The sequence below is a fragment of the Hyla sarda genome, chromosome 4 (genome assembly GCF_029499605.1).
Source record: "Hyla sarda isolate aHylSar1 chromosome 4, aHylSar1.hap1, whole genome shotgun sequence".
NCBI classification, from domain to species: Eukaryota; Metazoa; Chordata; class Amphibia; order Anura; family Hylidae; genus Hyla; species Hyla sarda.
In genome coordinates this window covers 179,050,610-179,072,364 of record NC_079192.1, presented here as the reverse complement: position 1 = coordinate 179,072,364, position 21,755 = coordinate 179,050,610, and the positions used below count along the sequence as shown (strand labels likewise).

The following is a 21,755-nucleotide window of genomic DNA, read 5'->3' as shown; positions in this document are numbered from 1 at the left end:
AACAGGTATAGTCACCAGACCCTTGAACAAGTATAAACACCAGACCCCTAAACAGGTATAGACACCGGTCCCCTAAACAAGTATAGACACCGGACCCCTAAACAGGTATAGTCACCAGACCCTTGAACAAGTATAAACACCAGACCCCTAAACAGGTATAGACACCGGTCCCCTAAACAAGTATAGACACCGGACCCCTAAACAGGTATAGTCACCAGACCCTTGAACAAGTATAAACACCAGACCCCTAAACAGGTATAGACACCGGACCCCTAAACAGGTATAAAGACCAGACGCCTAAACAGGTATAGACACCGGACCCCTATACATGTATAGAGACCGGTCCCCTAAACAAGTATAGACACCGGGCCCCTAAACAAGTATAGACACCGGACCCCTAAACAGGTATAGTCACCAGACCCTAAACAGGTATAGTCACCAGACCCCTAAACAGGTATAGAGACCGGTCCCCTAAACAAGTATAGACACCGGACCCCTAAACAGGTATAGTCACCAGACCCTAAACAGGTATAGTCACCAGACCCTTGAACAAGTATAGACACCAGACCCCTAAACAGGTATAGACACCGGACCCCTAAACAGGTATAAAGACCAGACCCCTAAACAGGTATAGTCACCGGACCCCTATACATGTATAGAGACCGGTCCCCTAAACAAGTATAGACACCAAACCCCTAAACAAGTATAGACACCGGACCCTAAACAGGTATAAAGACCAGACGCCTAAACAGGTATAGACACCGGACCCCTATACATGTATAGAGACCGGTCCTCTAAACAAGTATAGACACCGGGCCCCTAAACAGGTATAGTCACCAGACCCTTGAACAAGTATAGACACCAGACCCCTAAACAAGTATAGACACCGGACCCTAAACAGGTATAGTCACCAGACCCCTAAACAGGTATAGAGACCGGTCCCCTAAACAAGTATAGACACCGGACCCCTAAACAGGTATAGTCACCAGACCCTAAACAGGTATAGTCACCAGACCCTTGAACAAGTATAGACACCAGACCCCTAAACAGGTATAGACACCGGACCCCTAAACAGGTATAAAGACCAGACCCCTAAACAGGTATAGTCACCGGACCCCTATACATGTATAGAGACCGGTCCCCTAAACAAGTATAGACACAAGGGGGTTGAGGTTGTTTGTAGATCGTCTTGGTTGGTCTAAATTTGGTACAAGCCACATGATAACTTTTGTGCAAAGTTCTAAATCTCCACACAGTTCTATTTTTACACCTGAGCTGCACCTCACAGGAAAAAGGACACAGGGATTTTGTTCTATTGCTTTGAGGCCAGGATTCCAAAAGTTATTTTTGTCCACCAGCATAAATGCTGGAACTGTCACAGCTTTTTCCTGCATTTTGTCAGTTTTTCTTGCGTTTTTGCTGATGTGTGGAGACAGTCATTTTTGTACCCTGTGGCAATTTTTTCACTGCCTTCAGGATACCACTCCATGGGTTGGATGCCTAGCTCCCCGCCCACGCTAACAGGCTGTCGTCATTTAGGCTGGGGAGGGCCAGTAACAATGGTCCTTGCCCAGCCTGGTAACTTCAGGCTGTTGCTGCTTGGTTGGTATCTGGCTGATACTGAAAATAGGGGGAACCACACATGTTTTTTATTTACAAAAAAAAAACGCATAGGGTTCCCCCTATTTTCAGTATCAGCCAGATACCAACCAAGCAGCAACAGCCTGATGTTACTAGGGTGGGTGAGGACCATTGTTACTGGCCCTTCCCAGCCTGGGCCCAGGAGCCCCATATTTGATGCTCCGGGCCTGTTGGTATCGGCTTTTCCCGGCACCCCTTGGGCAGTGGGTTCCGGGGTAATAATTGGAGGTTAGCGCTAGCTGTTTTTGGGGCTAAGCCCCGGCTTAGTAATGGATTTTGTCTACAAGATGGCTTTCCCTACTAAGCCTAATAATTCAATTATAAAAAAACACGACTCATTAAAAAAATTATAAAAAAAAAACACTCCCCCACAGCCCTCTTTAACCCTTTTATTGAAATTAAAGAATGAGAAGAAAAGAAAAAAAAAAGGTTAGTACATTTTTGGTGCTCTCCCCTGGGGAGAGCGCACATTATTCAGTGTGTTCCGAAACAGGAAGCTTCCAATTGTTGCTAAACTACAACTCCCATCAGGGGGGGCTGTAGTTAAACAACCACTGGAGTCTTCCTGTTGGGGAAGACACTGGCAGAAAGGCTCTGTTTCCATTATGCAAAATGCATTATGAGAACAGAGTCAGGCCTGGACTGTGTAACTCCACCCCCTAATGATGTCATCACTAGGGGGCGGAGCAGTAAAGGTCACAAGGGGTCTCAGGAGTGAGACCCCCTTTCGATCTGTTCCTCTCCCCTTGCACTACTACTCCCATCATGGGACAGATTCTGTCCCATGATGGGAGTAGCTGTAGTACTTTCACATCCCCCGGCAGCGGGACTTTTAGGACTACTACTCTCATCATGAACAGATTCTGTCTATGGTGGGAGTTATAGTCCAAGGGCTGAGGGACAGATCGCAGCAGGTCATTCTCCAGAGACCCGCTGCGATCCGCATTTATTTCCTTTCCAAGCCAGCTGGACATGTGGCTCCATAGCGCTGCCCGCCGGCTCCAGGCTACTGTATACAGCTTTAATCGGCGTATAACAGGCACCCTCGTTTTCACAGGAAAATTTTGGGAAAAAAATATAATGTCAAATAAATGACTTGGAAGCTCTGACCTATATGCCTCATCATCCCCCAAATGTGATTCCCCCTGCACCACAGTTTGCTCCCCCCCTTCCCACATCATTCCTCCCCTTTTATCAGCCTCCGTGCCATATTTCCCCCCCCCCCGATCCCCTGTGTGCCTCCTTTCCCTTGTGATTCCCCCTGCTCATCATTCCCCCAGCGCATCATTCCCCCCAGCGCATCATTCCCCCCCCCTCTGCCTCAATATCTTCCTCACTGCTAATAATCCCCACCTGCTCATCATTACCCCCTTCTGCCTCATCCTCCCCCCTGCTTATCTTTCCCCCCTTGCTCATTGTCCCCCCTCCCCCTACTTTTTCTATTTTTCATATTTCCTTACCTGGCCGCGCTCGGCAGGTTCAGGTAATGCGGCGGGTCTTGTGGGCTGTGTGGATAGTATGACGATTGACGTCTCCTGTCGGCTCCTCTATACGGCTTCAGGGACATCACTCCTCATTCTCTGCAGCCACAGTGGGTGACTGTTCTAAAGTGGCCACGGCTGGGCTGATTCACCAGTCAGAGCTCCCGTCTGCTGGCGGCGGGGATTATGAATAGTGAAAGCTGTATACAGTATCCTGGAGCCAGTGTAGTGAAGAAAACTCTTCCCTGTAGAGAAATGTGTCCAAGCAGCTGATGATAAATGCTGAGTCAGCAAAGCCACTGTGATTGGCTGAGACACGCACACACGCCCCCATACTATTGGTTGTTGGGGGTGCAGCCTTGTTCTGCTCAGTATTTGGTGCTCCCTGGACACATTTCACTACACCCCGATCTCTGCGCTCTCACAGCGGAATATAGCAAACTGTATCCTCTCTATGAGAGTGCAGTTGAAAAGTGTGTCCCCGCTGCTGCAGCTCGCTCTCACCGCTGCTGTAAAACTGTGAACCCAATCCCAATGGTTCTCATCTGCCTGGAGGATGTAGAAATGTGTGTCCCCGCTGCTGGTTCTCTCCATCCCGATCCCTGCAGCTAGGATGCAGAAATGTGTGTCTTGGGGGGCAGAGGTAGGGGAGACTGTTATCCATCACTGCTCTTCCCTGCCTCTGATTACCACTTCTTCAAATCAGTGTATCCGTGCCTCACTGTTTCCCCACAGATTTTCTACATCCTCGAGGCAGGGGAGAGCGGGGATCATGCTCTCCCCTTCCTCTGTGCGGGGGGACACCATCACGGGGAAGCAGTGAGGCACGGGTACACTGATTTTAAGAAGCAGTATTCAGAGGCAGGGGAGAGCGGTGATGGATAGCGGTCTCCCCTGCCTCTGCAATAGGACACACATTCCTACATCCTTGCCGCAGGGATTGGGATCGAGAGAGCCATCAGCAGGGACACACATTTCTACATCCACCAGGCTGATGAAAGCCGTGGGGATCGGGTTTACAGTTTTACAGCAGCCGCAACAGCAGGGACCAATAGTATGGGGCGGGTGTGCGCGTCTTCCAGTATCCGTAGTTTCTTCAGGCAGCGAAGTGGAGCCGCATGTGGCTTGTAAAGTTAACAAATGCAGATCGCAGTGGGTCTCTGGAGATTGACCTGCTGCTATCTGCCCCTCAGCCCCCAGACTATAACTCCCATCATGGACAGAATCTGTCCATGATAGGAGTAGAAGTCTGTGGTGTCCCGGTACCGTATCCTATCTGGTACCTGCGTGTGTGGGTCCCCTTAGCCAGAGACCCTAGGACGTCGGGGTCCCCATTGTCTAGTTTACCCCTGGTCACCTCTCATCTAGATAGTTATTGAGCTAATAGTTTAGGATGCATGTAAATATGATATCAATGTCTATAAATAGTTAATTACCTGTATACAGCGTAGCAGGACCTGTGGGTCATGTGATCGGGAAAACTCTATGGTTTCTGCTTTAGGACCTTTGGAGGTCCCTGTGACGTGTGCTACCCATCACTCCTTGTAACGGTGAGTGACAGTTACTGTGACCAATCCAAAACGGCCCTGCCCATATAAGGGAGCGGCAGCCATTGCTCTCTCTTTGCTCCTGCGCTCCTGACGAGGAAGGATCTATACCGCTATCTCCCGCAGTGAGTTAGGCCCGAGCCTTGCGGCAACGGCTGATCGATTTTAAATTGAGAGTGTATCAATCCCTAAGCACTCTGCATGATCACCGGACCTTATCTATCCCCTAAATCCTGACGGATCTGCAAATATTACCCTAAATTCAGAGACTGTATCTAAAAGTCAAGGTCCGCAACAACTGAGTCATTGCACGATATAGAGACTGCATTCCTGAGACTGTTATTGTGCATTGGATGTACCGCAAGCCTTTTAGTAAAGTTTTTTCAAGTTCAAGTACCTTGTGGACCTTCAGTCATTTTTGTATATGCACCTATCGTTACTGGGAAGGGCGGCGATAGGCCGGAGAATTACCTCAGCATACTAGCCCTCAGCCTGGCGTCACAAACTATAGGGTTAACATTAACCCCTCATCTACCGAAACAATACCCCCACTACCAACACCCCCCAGTCCTAAAAGTCCCAAAAGAGTCCCACAGCCGGGGGACGTGCAAGTGCCATCCCTCATCAATGCGGTATTACAACTACTCCCAACATGGGACAGACTCTGTCCCATGATGGGAGTAGTTGTAGTTTAGCATCCCCCGGCTGTCTCAGTAGAACACTTTCCTACGTGTCCTTTTAGTTGGTGAGCAAAAAATTTATTTTTGAGCAAAAAATTTATTTTTGAGCAAAAAATGTAGGATTTGCACACAAAAAAATTTCAAATTTTTTGTGCGCAAATAAATAAGATCCACTGCAAAAAGTGGTGTAAGGTGCACAAAACAGTAGGCAACTTTGAAAGATTTTCTACCAAAAAATGCGCAAAAAAATATGCAAAATATGCAATTGCGCCAAATTTGCAGGCACTTTTAGAACATTAAAGTGGTGTAAAGCCAATGATAAATTCCCCACCCCCGGACCCCTAAACACATATAGACACCAGACTCCTAAACAGATATAGTCACTAGATCCCTAAACAGGTATACACACCAGACCCAAGTATAGGCATCAGACCACTAAACAGGTATAGAGACTAGACCCCTTAACAGGTAAAGAGATCAGACCCTTGAACAAGTATAGACCCCTAAAGAAGTATAGACACCAGACCCCTAAACAGGTATAGTCACCAGACCCCCTAAACAGATATAAACACCAGACCCCTAAACAAATATAAACACCAGACTCCTAAACAGATATAGACACCAGACCCCTAAACAGATATAGACACCAAACTCCTAAACAGATATAGACACCAGACCCTTAAAAAAGTATAGACATCAGACCCCTAAACAGGTATAGTCAGCAGACCTCGACAGCAGACCCCTGAAAACATATCTATATACCTGTGATATAACATGTACATATATATATATAAGTTATACAGTGCTGTGAACAATTTGCTATCTTCACAAATTCTTCTGTATACTTCTTTTACTATCAGATCAAATAACCCAAAAAAACACAAAATACAGGGTGTGCCATTTATATGGATACACCTTAATAAAATGGGAATGGTTGGTGATATTAACTTCCTGTTTGTGGCACATTAGTATATGTGAGGGGGAAACTTTTCAAGCTGGATGGTGACCATGGCGGCCATTTTGAAGTCAGCCATTTTGAATCCAACTTTTGTTTTTTCATTATGAAGAGGGTCATGTGACACATCAAACTTATTGGGAATTTCACAAGAAAAACAATGATGTGCTTGGTTTTAACATAACTTTATTCTTTCATGAGTTATTTACAAGTTTCTGACCACTTATACACATTTTTCAATGTGCTGCCCATTGTGTTGGATTGTCAATGCAACCCTCTTCTCCCACTCTTCACACACTGATAGCAACACCGCGGGAGAAATGCTAGCACATGCTTCCAGTATCCGTAGTTTCAGGTGCTGCACATCTCGTATCTTCACAGCATAGACAATTGCCTTCAGATGACCCCAAAGATAAAAGTCTACGGGGGTCAGATCGGGAGACCTTAGGGGCCATTCAACTGGCCCACGACGACCAATCCACTTTCCAGGAAACTGTTCATCTAGGAATGCTCGGACCTGACACCCATAATGTGGTGGTGCACCATCTTGCTGGAAAAACTCAGGGAACGTGCCAGCTTCAGTGCATAAAGAGGGAAACACATCATCATGTTGCAATTTCGCATATCCAGTGGCCTACATGACAGCCGGACCCTTGGCTAATAGCGTGCGGCACCGATCGTTGTGCCGCACGCTATTATCCTTTTAGACGAGGCGTTCAAAGTTGATCGCCGTGTCTAAAATGAAAGCAAAAGCTTCCCGGAAGCTCAGTGGGGCTGATCGGGACAATCGCGGTGAAATCGTGATATTCCGATCAGCTACAACGCAAGTGGAGGTCCCCTCATCTGCCACTGTCGCGTCCGATCGGCGAATAATTGCTCCAAGCCTGAAATCCAGGCTTGAGCAATCGTGCGCCAATTACACTGATCTTTGCCATGTTAATGCATGGCAGTGATCTGTGTATGAGATCAGGGGGGGTTATAACACTGCAAAAAAAAAGTGTAAATAAAAAGTTAATAAAGATCATTTAACACCTTCCCTAATAAAGTAAGAATCACGCTCCTTTTTTCCCATTTAAAAAAAAAACTGTGTAAATAAAATGGTACTGATAAAAACTTCAGATCACGGCACAAAAAATGAGTCCTCATACCGGCCCGTATGCGGGGAAAAAAAAAAAGTTATAGGGGTCAGAAGATAACAATTTTAAATGTATAAATTTTCCAGCATGTAGTTATGTTTTTATTTTTAGAAGTAATACAAAATCAAACCTATATAAGTAGGGTATCATTTTAACCGTATGGACCTACAGAATAAAGATAAGATGTCATTTTTATTTATTCTTCAATTTTGTCGCACAATTAATTTTTTCCCGCTTTGCCGTGGATAGTTTGGTAAAATGACTAATGTCACTGCAAAGTAGAATTGGTGGCGCAAAAAAATAAGCCATCATATGGAATTTTAGGTGCAAAATTGAAAGGGTAATGATTTTTAGAAGGTGAGGAGGAAAAAACGAAAATGCAAAAACTCTTAAGGGGTTAAGAGTTTGGTACTCGCAAAAAAACTAAATAAATAAATAACCCAGTGTTATCAGTGTTAGAATGATTAAATATTTTAAAGATCAGAAATTATGAATGGTATTTGGCCAAAAATAGAGTCAGGGGGATAGAGAGGTTCAAAAAAGTATGGGGAATTTGGCCAATGGATTAATTTGTTATGTAATGTATTAATGCTGGGATTCCTTTCCTCTCACCCCCCCCCCCCCTTCATCCAGCAAACTGGAAGGGTTAGGGGTGGGGCAATTTTGTTAATCAGTTTAATATATTTAATTGATCATTTAACTTTTTAATTCTGGTTTATATGTTTTGGATGTATTATGGAAAATTGTTTTTCTTTTCTGTGCACAATTTATGGACATTTTATGGTAAAATAAAATTCAGTTTTTTAGAAGACATGGTTCTGTTACATCTGGCATAAAGCTAACACTGCATTCCACAATAAAAACATTATACAAGCAGTCCAACATAGTGGTGGTAGTGTCATGATGTGATGCTTCGGCAGTACCTGGATGACTTGTCATAGCTGATGGAACTATGCATTCTGTTCTTCAGATCGAGTGAGGGGCAAATACTTTTTCACACCACTGTATCTGCTAATCATTTTTTCAACAGCTACCCTGCCTAAATCCACCTTAGACGTCCACATTTGGAACTAGACATGTCTGGTGACGCTTATCTCCTAATTGAACAAAGCACTGTAATAGGCAAATTCAAAATCTAACTTGTACAATTCTTTTGATTTATGGCAGATAGCGGTGGCACACAGTGTAAACACAATCACATCAGGGGGTATATCTGACAACAATTCAATGTCTGTGGTCTAAGATTAAGGTAGTTGTTTCTTTTGTCCATTTAAGGAGACCCTTTACATTTTGACATTTACATTTTGTTTTCTAAACAGCTGATTAATGTCCGGAGCCACCTACTGTCATTCATTGTCTATGCGCCATAAAAGGCTACCAGAACCCCTGCTAAACTTATGACCCTCCAGCTTTTCATATCATAGCAGATGTAAACATCACAGATAAGATGCAAAACAATGTTTAAATGGGTTACCCCATGAAAAATATTGGGGAAAATGTATTAAACATTTTACAAGCCTAGTGTGTAAAAAAAAATGGATTTGCAACTTTTTATGAGACTTATTGTACCGAAGCGATATTTGCCAAACTTGCTTAACTGAACAATTTTGCCCTGACTTTACAGTGGTCGTAAACTTACTATGTGCGCCATTTCTCCAAATGTTGCAAATATTGTCACAGAGGGTTACAAATGTTGCAAACCAGCAATCTTTACAACTTGCTTACAACAACTTCACAGGAGCAAAAATCCCACACATGTGCACGTGCGCCAAATTTATCACACTTTTTGCTTTTGAACTTTTGATAAATGAAGTGCATATATACATAACTTGAGCCTTGTAAGTTAGTTTTATAAACGTGTGTAGTTAAACACCTCATCCTCAGCAATTGATTAAAGTTCTGTTTTTGTCCCAACACCTTGGCTCGGTACCTCCACCCTATTCAAATATGTTTGCCTCTATGACCTTGAAAGAAAGGACTCAACGCCTTCCTTTATTCTATACTTAATTAATTCTCCCCTTCTCAAAATCAGTACTGCTTGGTTGTAAGACTTCAACATCACTTTATCTCTCAAAGATTGGACCTAATGTTTTGAGATGATGACTTGAGATAGCTTTTAGGTTTCCCCAACTTGGAGTAAAAATTCAGGTTTATTTCAAATCAGATTAAAATCCAAGTACAGCATACAAAAAAGAAAGAAAAAAAGAACACAAACGAAACGCACCAACGCGTTTCGACTTATTAATATGTCTTAGTCATGGCCCAAAAAGAAAAGCATTTCCTCTGTAGTATACAGCCCCAAAAAAGTACTGTAAGGATTAAGATTTTTTAATTTAATTTGTATTAATTTACAAATCTGTTTAACTTTCTGGCACCAGTTGATTTAAAAAAAAAAAAGTTTTTCACGGGAGTACTCCTTTAAAAAGTTGCACTGACTTACAAAGGAGACAATACAGCAAATAAAACAAAATATATAAAATGTAACAAATATACTAATAAATACTAAATAGATAATACTCTCTCTCATTCTTAAAGATTAGCATGCGCTAAGGAAGAGCCATTCCTAGAAGGAAGAAACCAGGGGAGAACAAGAGAATGAATGCCCTGGGGTCTGGTGAGGGGCCTGTACATATAAATCCAGTGGAGAGAATAGACTGGTATAGTCAATGGGCAAAGGGACAATTACATACCCAGAGGTTCTTGTAAGATAAGACAAGTTCTAGAGAGTTATCTATCCTCCTGTGTCACAAAGTGCAAATTTAAATGTTGACTGTGTCAAGCAATCTTATATTTGTTCAGCAAATGTATTGCTGTCTGTACTACTGTTTTAAGTTAAATTGAATGGTCTTTCAACAGACAGTACCTCCTGTTGTGTAAAGTAGTGTCATCAGTAGTTGGCATCTGATTCAGGCGTAATGTAAAAAGTGTGGGTCCCATAGCAATGCATTGAATGAACCCCCCACCACCACCATCACCAACTCCACCACCAGCAGCATCAAGACATTGTGCGCCGAACCAGCAGGGGATAACATGCTTCACCTCAGCAGTCCATTGTCCGTGACATGCTGTTTAATAAAAATCAACACTATGGGGTCTACAGACAATGTGCCTCTTCAAATAGGCCAATCTATGTGTGATAGCATTCTGCTTAATGATAGTCATATTGTTAACAAATATTATTATAATACAAGGAGCAAGCACATCTGTCATTCTTTTACAAAACCAGTATACAAAGGACAAATATTATCACCTTACATATTACCATCATAATGTTACTGACCAAATCCTGTATACTGAGACCAATATTATCAATAATAACAGTATACAAGAAGGTATATTATCACCATACATATTACCATCATACTGTTACTGACCAAATCCTGTATACTGAAACCGATATTACCTAGAATACCAGTACACAAGACGGAATATTATCACCATGTATATTACCATCATACTGTTACTGATCAAATCCTGTATACTAAGGCCAATATTACCATTTATACCAACATACAAGACGGAATATTATCACCATACATATTACCAGCATACTGTTACTTACCAAATCCTGTACACTGAGGCCAATATGACCAATAAAACCAGTAAACAAGAAGGAAAATATATGCACCCTACATACTACTATCATACTCTTACTGACCAAATCCAGTATATTGAGACCAATATTAAAAATACTATCAGGGATAATTACACCACAACGTGACCACACATTATCACATAGGGGGACATTTATCAAGGGATTCAGAGCTCTTTTTTTTGCTTACAAAAGTCACACAAAAAGTCGCATTTGCACCTAAGCAAATTTTTGTGCGACTTTTGGCTGTAAGCAAAAAGCTACATAAGAGCCTACAAAAGTGAATTTCATTTTTCCCTTTTCAGTGGTCAGGGATTTATCAAGTGCAAAAGTCGCACAAAAAGACACAAGCCCTCCAAAACAGCGTAAATGTAAGCCGTCCCGGAGCTTACTAACAAAACGGCTTTGGGGAGCAAATTTTTATATTTCACAGCTGCCAGCGGGAAATATGATATTACAACTGTACAAAGGAGCCAGGGCTGGCATCACTCTGCAGCCACCCGGGCTCCATCTGATTCTATTACCGCTACCCTAACTTAATGACGGGGACATTGATTTACATTCCTCCTTATCTCCCACCGGCCCGCGCTGCCCAATCTCCCATCTGTCTGCTACCTGTTGCAAGACTACAACTCCCAGCATGCCCTTACAGTGAGGGCATGCTAGGAGTTGAAGTCTTGTAGCAGGTAGCAGGCAGGAGATGTGCGGCGCAGGTGGGTGGGAGACAAGGGGGAGATGTAAATCAATGTCCCCGTAATTAAGTTAGATAGAGTAGCAGGGTTAGAATCAGACGGCGCCTGGGTGGCTGCAGAGTAATGTCAGCCCGGGCTCCTTTTAATATACCTCGGCACCACAGTTTTTTTCTATTCCCTACTGTAATTTCATATTTCCCGCTGGGTCTCGTGATTGGCCGGGATCGAGCAGCCAATCACATGACCCGGCAGGAAATTTGATCTTACAGTTGAGACTCCTCTGCTCCAATATACGTTAAAAGGAGCCCGGGCTGGCATCACTCTGCAGCCTCCCGGGCTCTGTCTGATTCTATCCCCCTTACTCTATCTAACTAAATGAGGAGCGGGGACACTGCTTTACATCCCCCCCCCTTGTGTCCCACCCGCCCGTGCCGCATATCTCCCGCCCGCTACGAGACTACAACTCCCAGCATGCACTTACAGTGAAGGCATGCTGGGTGTTTTAGTCTTGTTGCGGGTGGGAGATGTGCGGTGCGGGTTGGTGGGAGACAAGGGGAAGATGTAAAGCAGTGTCCCCGTCCCCTCATTAAGTCAGATAGAGTAGCGGGGTTAGAATCAGATAGAGCCCGGGCTGCAGATTGATACCAGCCTGGGCTCCTTTTAACATACCTCGGCGCCGCAGAGTTCTTGGAGTCTCTAATGTAATTTCACATTTCCCGCTGGGTCCCATGATTGGCCAAGACCGAGCAGCCAATCACAGGACCCGGCGGGAAATTTGATCTTACAGTAGGGACTAAAACTCGGCAGCTCCATTATACATCACTCTGCAGCCACCTGGGACTCCTGCAGACGGGCTGGGAGATGTGCAGGGATGGGAGGGACGGCTCCTGCACATCTCCCGGCCCGGCTGCCGGAGTACCGGGCGTCTGCAGTGTTATGTCAGCCCGGGCTCCCTTTGCTACGGCGCCACAGAGTTTACTGTCATTTCAAATTTCCCGCTGGGTCCCATGACATAAGACCCGGCGGGAAATAGGAAATTACAGTGATTTTCTTATCACCGCTGGCCAGGGAGCAGAGTACATTACTGCCCGCTTCCCTGGCTTGCACGACTACAACTCCCTGCATGTCCTTACAGTAAGGACATGCTGGGAGTTGTAGTTGTGCGGCGGGGGCGGGTGACAAGTTTGTCACCTGCCCTCTGCTGCACAACTACAACAAGCTAGTCACCCGACCCACAACTACAACTCCCAGCATGCCCTTACAGTTGTAGTTGTGGGTCGGGTGACAAGCTTGTAGCCTACCCCCTGCCGCACTACCACAACTCCCAGCATGCTCTTACTGTAAGAGCATGCTGTGAGTTGTAGTTGTGTGGCGGGGCGGGTGACAAGCTTGTCACCTGCCCCCTGCCGCACTACTACAACTCCCAGCATGCCTTTACTGAAAGGGCATGCTGGGAGTTGTAGTTGTGGGGTGGGTGACAAGCTTGTCACCTGCCGCACAACTACAACTCCCAGAATATCCTTACTCTAAGGGCATGCTGGGAGTTGTAGTTGTGCAGCGGGGGGTAGGTGACAAGCTTGACACTCGACCGCACATCTCCCGCACCACATGACTACAACTCCCAGCATGCCCTAACTCCCAATTATTACCCCCGTACCCACCACCCCAGGGGTGTCGGGAAGAGCCAGCACCAACAGGCCCAGAGTGTAAAAAATGGCGCTTCTGGGCCAAGTGGGTAACAGGCTGGCATTATTTAGGCTGTGGAGGGGCAATTACAATGGTCCTCGCCCACCCTGGTAATGTCAGGCTGTTGCTGCTTGGTTGATAAATAAAAATAGGGGGAACCCTATGCGTGTTTTTTTTTTATTTTATATTTAAAAGGTACCTTTCATCAAAAAAACTTTTGATATATTGTAGATTAATGTATGCAGAATAACTTTCCAATTGCATGTTATTAAAAAATATGCTTCTTTCTATTTAATTTTCCACTTTGAATGACCACTAGAGGTCTCCCTACCAGTCCTGGCCGCAAGCCCTTTTTATAGATTCTAAATCTCACACTGTAGCTGGGACACAGACAAGCTCAGCACTGCTCCTTGCCTTTCAATCAGACAGGCAGGAGCCAGCACTGTGCTCATAGCACAGCAGGGCATACTCCTGACTCTGCCTTACTGCATACCCTCATTCATTTTACTATCTGAGCTCCGATCTTTCAAAAGTGATTTATTGTTTTATAGTTTTTTTGCTTATGCGAGCCAAATTTATCAACCCCCTGTGATAGTATGATAAACGTGTCATACATAAGCAAAACTAAAGCAAAAAAAGCCTACAGAACTCGCTCACCAAAGCAACGATGATAAATGTTCCCGATAGTGTCTGACTAATATCTCCATACTAATACTGATAAAAATTACTATACACAGACCAATATTCCCCTATACACTGCCTATAAAGTGATATACCAGCTCTACACAGGTTCTGCAGACCACATAAGTGATTACAGTGATTGATATACTTGAGAGGTACAATGTTAGCTGGGTACGGGCTGCAGCAGAGATGCACTGTGGGCTCACTGCTCCCTTTAATTTTTGTCTAAATGATGTACCCAATACTAGAGACAGTGAGATCATTCTGCAGTGAATTGTGGTTTTGCAACAGCTGGAGGAACCTGGGTTAGAAAAAACTGGTCTATTTTTCCCAGCAAAAGCATGGAAGGAAGCACACCTGTGCTTCAGTGGTTGGGGTGGCTGATGTGTGGGAGGGAGTAAAGTGACCTCACACTTACAAACAAGGAATTCTGGGTCGAAGGGAGGGAACTCTAACAGGAAATAGCCATTTCATAAAAAGAAATCACCAGCGTTATAGTGGAATCACAACATAGCCATTTAAAGGGGTTGTGCACTGCCCTGACTTTCGGAGCTCCACTCACAGCGTCCGGACGTTCATTATTCTGAACGCTGTGTGCGGGCTTCCGTGTTGGCGGCTGCCGGGCGTGACGTCTCGCCCGGCGGCCGCGAACACGGAAGCCCACACACAGCGTTCGGAGTAATGAACTTCCAGACGCTGTGAGCGGAGCTCCAAAAATTAGGGGAGCGCACAACCCCTTTAATCCCAAGACAAGCATGAATCCTTCCTAAGCATGTCCATTACTGTCTGGCAGGTAAGTACTAAAACCGCCTTATGGTGGATAACCCCTTTAATTCTGCCCATAGTTCTTTTAGCGCAGCCAAAGTAATGTATCTTGCAACAGTTTTGTAGCAGTTGTGATTTTTGGAAATCGCAGCATGTGCTGGCTTATGTTTTAAATGTCATGGCATTAGGTGGAAAAAAAAAACAGAGAGCAGTTTTTACGTGCCTTTTTAGGCCAAATAAAAAAGCCAAATAAAATGTGTTTTTATATGAAGCTTTAAAGGTGTTTGTTTTAATGACAGATGAAGATGGCAAAATTGTGCAAAATTATGGTGCAAGCCTGCAAATTTATTTGCACATATTGGGAGTTTGTACTTATTTTTTTTTAACAAAGATGGGACTTGGACATTTTTTTTTTCTGCAAGTCCCATCTGTGTGGAAAGAAAAAGTTTGTGCAAACTTCCACAATGCGCAAAAAATTAATAAAAAAATCAACAAAGATGGGGCTTGCACTAAAATATTACACAATCTTGCCACTCTGCGCTTATACAGGGAATTTTTTAATTCCTCCCCCATTGTGCTTTGGCTGACCACCCTGCGTATACGTAGACTACTACAACTAAACTTGGTCCTTCCGTTTATAATGATGTCTCCTCATAACAGCCTCAGTTGGCTTCACCTTACATGCCAATGGCCCCCAGCAGACATTTCCCTTGTTTGACTTTTTCTTTGTTGTTTGCAACATGTATTTCGGAGGAACAATGCATTAACAGGGGGATTACAATCCCCATTCATATGCTGGAAATATTTCTTGTAACTTTCTTTAAAGTGAAGTTGAACTATATTTGGCCACTAGTGGGCAGTTTAGCAGCATCTTCCTAACAGTCTTTTCACAGAGATAGGCTAGGTTCACACCGTGGCTGCATTCTCTGTTGTAATGTTCTGTTTAGTCAGGTCCATATTTGCAGTTTATGTTACTCTAGGTGCTATGACTGAATATGCCCCCAGTAAAGACACTGACCGGTTATCACCATAGTTTGCTAATTTTAGGCTGTGCTCTCACTTGATTTTTCGAAATCCTGGTAAACATTGCCTAATTATACCTTGATTTGCATAATCACTGTAAAATTGTGCAAATGTGGTACATAGTCTTAGAGCAACTGGAATGGAAATTAGTCAGGTAAGAACACATATAGCTGCTGCCATGCACAACTGAATTGTTAAAGCAGAACAGGCTTCATGGTCCGGGTGGATTCATATGGTACATTTTGTTTTGTGTTTTTATAAAATTTTACGGTCATGGAAAAAACCTGCATTTTTACCATGAATTGCAGCAGAAGAATTGATGTGGTTTTTAAAAGTTGAAACATTTAAAAATGTGTTTTCTTCTCATTTCAGATACGTGTATGGGGTGGCTTACGCCGGGTGGATTATGTTAATGGTGACGCGCGCTACCTCCATCTGTGCTAGTATGCGCCGCTGCCGAAAGCGGATTTTTTAGAGGACTCATTTTTCAAACTAATCAGCCTTCACATTACTGTCTACCCTATTTTCATCTAATTTTCATGTTTTTTTTTTTTTGACTGTCGATTCTATGTACTGTTTGTATGGGCAAATTTCACAGTGACCTTTGACCACAATGGCCACGCCCACTGTGTGTTTTTGGCACCTGTTCACATTGTATTTAAACTTGCCAGGTGTCAAGTGTATGTTATGTTGATCTGAGGAAAAGGGGGTTACCCTCGAAACGCGTAATCTGTACTTGTGCCTCCGGTGTTTTGAGCTTGCAGCGCTTGGAAATCGTTGGTCCTTTTTCTCCACTTCTCTGCTTGCTTCAACAGGACAGGAATTCCTGATCCCTGCAGACCCTCCGGCTGAGCAGCTTGCTCCACCATTATACCTCTTTGTGAGGTGATATGCAGTATTCCTTCTTTTCCAAGGTGAGCAGCCACTTATAAGAGGCTTTCCTATTCCACACCTACTCTAAGGGTAATGCACGAGGCGCCGCTTGCGGTCTTCCCTTTTTTTCTATATTACCACAAATCAGTGAAGATGTCATCTGTGAGTCCCTGGCTATAGCAGCACTGTAATCTACATAGCCAACAGATAAATATTTTTGTTTATTGCTTATTTTTAGCAATTTTTTATCTTTTGGCAAAAATTATTTGGTAGGGAAAACACTGGTCTATGTGATGGCTGGGGATAGTGTAGTAATTGTTGTAATATAGGGCACATATTATATTCTCTGACTTCTTATATGTGATTTCTATTTTGTGTCAGCAGGCTTAACCCTTACACTGCCTTCCTGCATATATTAAAATTACACTAGCTGCAGGAAGACACAAGGCAATGTAAGGGTTAAAATAAGTGACACATATTGAGATAGTGGAGCTAAAAAAGAAGCTGACTGCACTCCTTCCCCCCTATCAAGGCTGGACCTTGACAAGACTACTGCTCCCTCACCCTCCACATACCTCAGTGTAAAGCTATGCTGAGGACTCCCCACCGCCCCCATTGCCATCTCCCGTTACCCTGAAAATCCTACTATATGGCCTGGTCCCTGCACTCACAGTCTGCCGCTCTGTCAGGACAGGTCATGGAAGGAGGTGCTCCCTCCCTCTCTGCTCTGGCTGCCTGTGTCAGTGTGCAGGGTGGCTGGAGCAGATCAGGGAGAAGCTCCCATCGCCTGCACCTATCTGTCAGTCCCAAAATGTTAGGCTTTGACTGTATTTCTTGATTCCTGTTTGTATTTTCCTGATATTGGTATCTATAAGTGAGTCTGGTTTGGTCTGTTTCCATTGCAAGTTTCAGTATTTTGCTTCCAATGTGTTTATTTGGTTCTTGCTACCTTTTTGGTGTTTTTTGTTTTATTTTTTTTTGTTTAGTTTAGTCTAGGGTGGTGCAGGAACATTACAGAGGAAGATTTAGTTTGCTGTGTTCATTTAGCTTAGGGGAAGATCAAGGGGAAAATAAAGAAGAGTTAGTTAGGGTCTTTTAACATGTTTCTCTTTGTGTTGTCCCTTTTTTCATACTTGTTTACCGTCTTTGATGCCATTAAAAATACAACTCACACCACAAAAATAATGCTATACTCTTTACATTACTCTGAGAGTTACATTAACAGTGTAGCTCCTGGAACAATACCATTTGAGCAACTCCTATTATAGTCAATGTAAGGTATGCAAATTTTGTAACTTTTTCTCTTCAGCTGCTTCTGGATTTTCCAACCACCTCATTTGGCCACACACGGGTATGAGCTGGCTGGAAACTTAATGAGCAAGGTGGGACAACTACTTTAACCCCTTAAGGACGCAGGACGTAAATGTACGTCCTGGTGAGGTGGTACTTAACGCACCAGGACGTACATTTACGTCCTAAGCATAACCGCGGGCATCGGAGCGATGCCCGTGTCATGCGCGGCTGATCCCGGCTGCTGATCGCAGCCAGGGACCCGCCGGCAATGGCCGACGCCCGCGATCTCGCGGGCGTCCGCCATTAACCCCTCAGGTGCCGGGATCAATACAGATCCCGGCATCTGCGGCAGTTCGCGATTAAAATGAACGATCGGATCGATCATTCATAACGCCGCACGGAGGTCCCCTCACCTTCCTCCGTGCGGCTCCCGGCGTCTCCTGCTCTGGTCTGTGATCGAGCAGACCAGAGCAGGAGATGACCGATAACACTGATCTGTTCTATGTCCTATACATAGAACAGATCAGTATTAGCAATCATGGTATTGCTATGAATAGTCCCCTATGGGGACTATTCAAGTGTAAAAAAAAATGTAAAGAAATGTAAAAGTAAAAGTAAAAAAAAAGTGAAAAATCCCCTCCCCCAATAAAAAAGTAAAACGTCCGTTTTTTCCTATTTTACCCCCAAAAAGCGTAAAAAACATTTTTTATAGACATATTTGGTATCGCCGCGTGCGTAAATGTCCGAACTATTAAAATAAAATGTTAATGATCCCGTACGGTGAACGGCGTGAACGAAAAAAAATTAAAAAAGTCCAAAATTCCTACTTTTTTAATACATTTTATTAAAAAAAAAATTATAAAAAATGTATTAAAAGTTTTTTATATACAAATGTGGTATCAAAAAAAAGTACAGATCATGGCGCAAAAAATGAGCCCCCATACCGCCGCTTATACAGAAAAATAAAAAAGTTATAGGTCATCAAAATAAAGGGATTATAAACGTACTAATTTGGTTAAAAAGTTCGTGATTTTTTTTAAGCGCAACAATAATATAAAAGTATATAATAATGGGTATCATTTTAATCGTATTGACCCTCAGAATAAAGAACACATGTCATTTTTACCAGAAATTGTACGGCGTGAAAACAAAACCTTCCAAAATTAGCAAAATTGCGTTTTTCGTTTTAATTTCCCCGCAAAAATAGTGTTTTTTGGTTGCGCCATACATTTTATGATATAATGAGTGATGTCATTACAAAGGACAACTGGTCCCGCAAAAAACAAGCCCTCATACTAGTCTGTGGATGAAAATATAAAAGAGTTATGATTTTTAGAAGGCGAGGAGGAAAAAATGAAAACGTAAAAATTAAATTGTCTGAGTCCTTAAGGCCAAAATGGGCTGAGTCCTTAAGGGGTTAAAGGGATGGGTTTTAAGACCCGTTTCATAATTATATGGATGAGTGGAGTATGGTGACTCTCTATAGGGTGTATTCACACATACCGTATCCTGCGTGTATTTGTTGCACAGGATTTTATGCTGCAGATTTTAATGTTAACTAAAAGATTGAACACAGCTTCAAATCCTGCGCATCAAATATGTGCAGTATACTGTACATGTGAATACACTAAGGTAGGGTCACACGTGCCGTATTTTACTTCGTATTTCAACTTCAATGGGTAGGAAAATACGCAGCAGCAAATATGTTGCAATTTATGACAAGTAAGGTCACATATGCCATATTTTGTAGTGTATTTGCTACTGTGTATTTTCCTACCCATTGAAGTCAATAGGTAGGAAAAAAGCAGCAACATATATGCAGCAAATAGGGCACGTGACCCTACCCTTAATATGTATTTTTATCTGCAAGTTGTAAATATAATAAGGTAGATCCTTCTGATAAATTCCCTTTTGACAGTTTATAATTCTGTTACAGTTTCTTAGCATCTACAACCACTAGGTGGTGTAGGTTTCTACTGTAGTGTTACGAAATGTGATTCTTATGTACTACAATTGCAATGCATGTATACACTAGACACAGAAAGACATTTTTATTTATTTGATTTGGCTTCATTCAAAACGTAACTTCTGCACTTATTTTTTTTTCTTTCAATAAACAATATTGATAAAAACTCTTAAGAGCGCATATAGTAAAGAAGAAATTTAATTGAGGATGAAGAACGAGTGTCAGAAGGGTTAGAGTTTATACTTTTTCTCTATGAGTGCATTAGTAGTAACTTATTAATAGTATTGTTTGTAGGACAATAATGTCAATAAAGAATTATCTGACACACAATACAAATATTGTAGAGCACCCAGATTCCGTGCTCACACAGGCTGTACTCAGGTCTTGCCCATACCTATACCTTTACCTATACCTTTATCATCATATACCATATATAACTTTTCATTTAAAGCGCTCTACAATTCAAATTAATTTAATCAGATATACATTCTATATAGTGCAGTATACCCAAATATATAAAGTAAACTCGCCCTCAAAATGTCTTAGTTCCTCTATTAACAGATGTACATGTGCAGTCAGTATCAAGAAGAAAAGACGAGTGCACTCACCCAGACGGGCAATCTTCTGCTTGTCCCCATGTGTAGAGTGCAGAGCAGGTTTAGCAGGAACGTTCTCGCCTGGACGACAGCAGCCATTTCATGTTTGTCAGCGTTTCCTCAGGTCCCTTGGTGATCACCAAGGGGCCTGAAGAAAACACCAAAAGGTGTTTCTAAGCTTCTGAATGTTCCAGTGAGCACTTTTGGGGGTCATTGTACAGAAGTGGGAAGACAATTATTTGACTATACATTTGCTTTGACTAGGTGTTCCTCACAAGATTTCTGACATAGGAGTGAAAAGAATTATCAAAAGAGTTGTCCAAGAGCCCAGGACCACTTGTGGAGAGCCTCAAAAAGACCTGAAATTGGCAGGTACTGTTGTCTTAAAGAACAGTGTTTAGTAAGATAAATGTGTTCAATAGTTATTTCACCCTCTGTATATTTCCCTGCTGCTGATGGAGGCTCCTAAACCACCCGGACCACCTGCTTTCATGGCTGCACATTCCACCGTCACTTTTAAACTAGCGTTCGATGTGGTGGGCAGCATAATGCGAGGTAGCCCTTGTCTTTGGAACTCTAAATACTCAAAATGTTCAGAATATATTTATCTAAAGCTCAGTATCGGACATATAAAACCAAATATGCACATTTATTTGTGCATTGAGATTACAAATAGACTTTGCTTGCGTTAATATTATAATTGCGCTTTAGTACCGTGTTGGGTCTTATTTCCTGAATATAAACTCTGAATATAAGCAGATAAGCTGAAGAAAAATGTCTGTGTTGTGCTATTCACTCACAAAAACTGAACCTCTTTCATGGCAGTCTTTTTTCCATGTGAGGTACACTGTCATTTGTGTGGGTTACTGTTCAGTACAAAAACACTATAGATATGTTGATGATTCTTCCCTCCATTTGTTCATGCAGATGCAAGTAAAGAGGTCACAGTGTGTTACAGAAGCTTATTCATCAGGGTTTTCTTGGCAAGTGCACCAACCTCTTTATTCCAGTTAAGTAATGTGTGGGATTCATCCTACACTCAAAATTCAGACCTTACAGGTTGTGGCTGTCTCGTGATTTTTCTTTATCAAAAGATTCCCTTATTTGTGTATATCGTACGATGCATTTAATATTATCTGAATGGTATG

General features: G+C 42.9%; 1 long non-coding RNA gene across 3 annotated transcripts in view; it reads left to right on the top strand.

Moving 5' to 3' along the window:
* LOC130368763 (uncharacterized) overlaps nucleotides 1-21,755 on the top strand; it is a 22,335-nt gene extending 580 nt beyond the window's left edge. The window contains exons 2-4 of one of the 3 annotated variants that reach the window (XR_008892562.1): nucleotides 16,252-16,793; nucleotides 20,872-20,979; nucleotides 21,535-21,755. This is a non-coding gene — a long non-coding RNA (uncharacterized LOC130368763). The other 2 variants (XR_008892563.1, XR_008892564.1) reach the window with 2 other exon arrangements.